The sequence below is a fragment of the Berghia stephanieae genome, chromosome 5 (assembly GCF_034508935.2).
Source record: "Berghia stephanieae isolate SIO BIC M18660-M18661 chromosome 5, UCSD_Bste_1.3, whole genome shotgun sequence".
NCBI classification, from domain to species: Eukaryota; Metazoa; Mollusca; class Gastropoda; order Nudibranchia; family Aeolidiidae; genus Berghia; species Berghia stephanieae.
In genome coordinates, this window is record NC_088364.1 from 13,290,030 (window position 1) to 13,292,529 (window position 2,500).

Here is a 2,500-nt window from a genome sequence, read left to right on the forward strand (position 1 = left end):
GCGGAGCGGTCCCAAGCATATTTAGGACCGCCGGTTCTACGGTCCCTGGGAAATGAGAACCGCAAGGACCGGTTCCAAGAACCGGTTCTTTTTCGACATTGGACATTCACAAGGCATCATTGGGACTTGGGGACCGCAATGAACCGGTTCTTTTTCGACATTGGCCAATCACAGGGACCATCAAACGATGGGACCGTGCCTGCAGTAGATGGCTGTAGAACCTCTAAGTGAAAGTGAGAGCGGAGAAGGCTTATTACCTCAAAACATGAAAATAGTGCTATAACACTATCCATTAAGCATGTGTGGTGTGTGTGTGTCTGCGAAGATTGATGGAGCGGGTCAGGTCAATGTTAGTGTTAGGACAAAGGGATTGTTAATATTTTGTGTCTGTGGCATGCTGGACCAAAAGTATGGGAAGAGTTTGTTTTGATTTGTTTTGTTTTTTTTTTTGTTTGTTTTTTTTTTCCGTCTCCATTCCTTTTTTTCTATTTTTGTGCCCCTTTGTGGTCTTGTGTTATGACACTCGCTTTCGGATTGGAATGTCCTGGGTTCGAGCCTCGCTCTGCGCCTAGTTGAGTCCTTGAAAGACTCTTTACTCACATCCTATCACCGTAATCAGGTGTAAAATGAGTACCTGGTCGTCAACAGTGTTGTCTCTGTCGGAAAAAAAATTGTAACATCGCCTAACCGGCGTCATGTCTCGTTCTACATGTTACGTGTTACTATTAGTCAGGGACCCAATGTAAAGCGCTTTGAGCACATTTAATTGATATTGCACTATAAAAAGCTCAATTTATTTTTTTGATTTTAATTTTTTCAAAACACATCTACATTTGGATAGGACGCTAGTCTATCCCAAAGTACTTTTCGCCAGATCTAACAAACCCAGCCACCCATTCACTGCTGAGTAGACAGGGAGTTCAGAGAGAAAAAAAAAGCTCGACTGCACCCGGGATCGATCTCTGGCCTTTGTGTATAAAGAGTGCTCTATCAACTGAGCTATCGGGGCCCCCAAATATTCTATTGGCCTTTAAAAAAATACAGACGTTATAACTGTTATTTTGGAAGGAAGATATAATGTGTGAAACTCATATTATTTGATTAGTTAAAACACCAAACGAAATTTTAATATTATTGTATTATTTTAAATGACAACAATGCGATAGAAAGGAGTGGTGACAAGAGATAGACAAAAGAAGACAAAAAATCGGACTTGCTAGGTTCGAAGCACACACACACACACACACACACACAAACACACACACACACATCTTTAGTTGTCACATTCATTTCAAACAATAACCCATTAGAGAAGAGGGGTCATTCCTTCATCATTGCGATCATTATGGTGTAGTAAATTTTGAAATTTACCCCGTATAATTGAATCGTCCAAGGCGTGCGCCTCCTGTTCCCCCCCCCCCCCCCCCCCCCCCCATCTCACACACGAAAGGGCGGTTTGCGGAGTGGAGGGAGATGGTCGTGTGTGTCGTTGAGTGTATAGCAAAGGGGATGGGTGTGATTAATTAAGTGGGATGGGTGGTGATTTGTGGAAGATAGGCTAACGAACCGAGGCAAAGAATCGCTGGGGCAGTAGTATGGCGCGAAAATCGATAGGACCGTTGAAAGGTTAAAAGAAGTAAGGACCGCCAACGGTCATCCACTTTGGGACCGGTCCCCGGTTCTCAGCTAAAGGACCGTTGGACCGGTCCTCAGCGCGGCACTAATTAAAGATTACAATAATAATACACGTGGTAAAGATAGCATTTCAACTTCAATGTATTCATGTATATGTGATTATATTATTATTATTATTATTATTATTATTATTATTATTATTATTATTATTATTATTATTATTATTATATTATTATTATTATTTACTATTATTATTATTATTATTATTATTATTATTATTATTATTATTATTATTATATTATTATTATTATTATTATTATTATTATTATTATTATTATTGTTATAAGCATGGTTTTAGATCAAAGAGATCATGCATTACTCTAATTGTACAGGTCATGGACGATTTTACCATGTTAATTGATTGTGATCAATGCATTGATGTTGTTTATTTTGATTTCTTCAAGGTATTTGATTCTGTACCACATGAGAGATTATTCATTAAACTAAAATCATATGGATTTAAAGGGAATATCCTTAACTGGATTAAAGACTTTTTTAATAATCGAATGCAAAGAGTCATTGTCAATGGTGTGGGGTTGGATTTTAAGAATGTAATTAGCGGTGTACTCCAAGGAAGTATATTAGGACCACTTTTGTTTCTTTTATTTATAAATGATTTACTATGTGACATAAATTCAGCCTGCAAACTGTTTGCAGACGATACGAAGATCAATAATACAATTGAGCATCATAACATTCTACAAAATGATATGTATTCACCTAACATGAATTTTGGATTTTAATATTTTGAAATGTAAAGTATTACATATAGGAAAAAATAATCCACGTCATAATTATATTACGG

At 37.2% G+C, this 2,500-nt stretch overlaps 1 protein-coding gene across 1 annotated transcript in view; it reads right to left on the reverse strand.

Annotated features, from left to right (window-relative positions):
• LOC144973859 (uncharacterized) overlaps positions 1-2,500 on the reverse strand; it is a 92,011-nt gene that overhangs the window by 7,833 nt on the left and 81,678 nt on the right. The gene's annotated exons all lie outside the window — the stretch shown is intronic.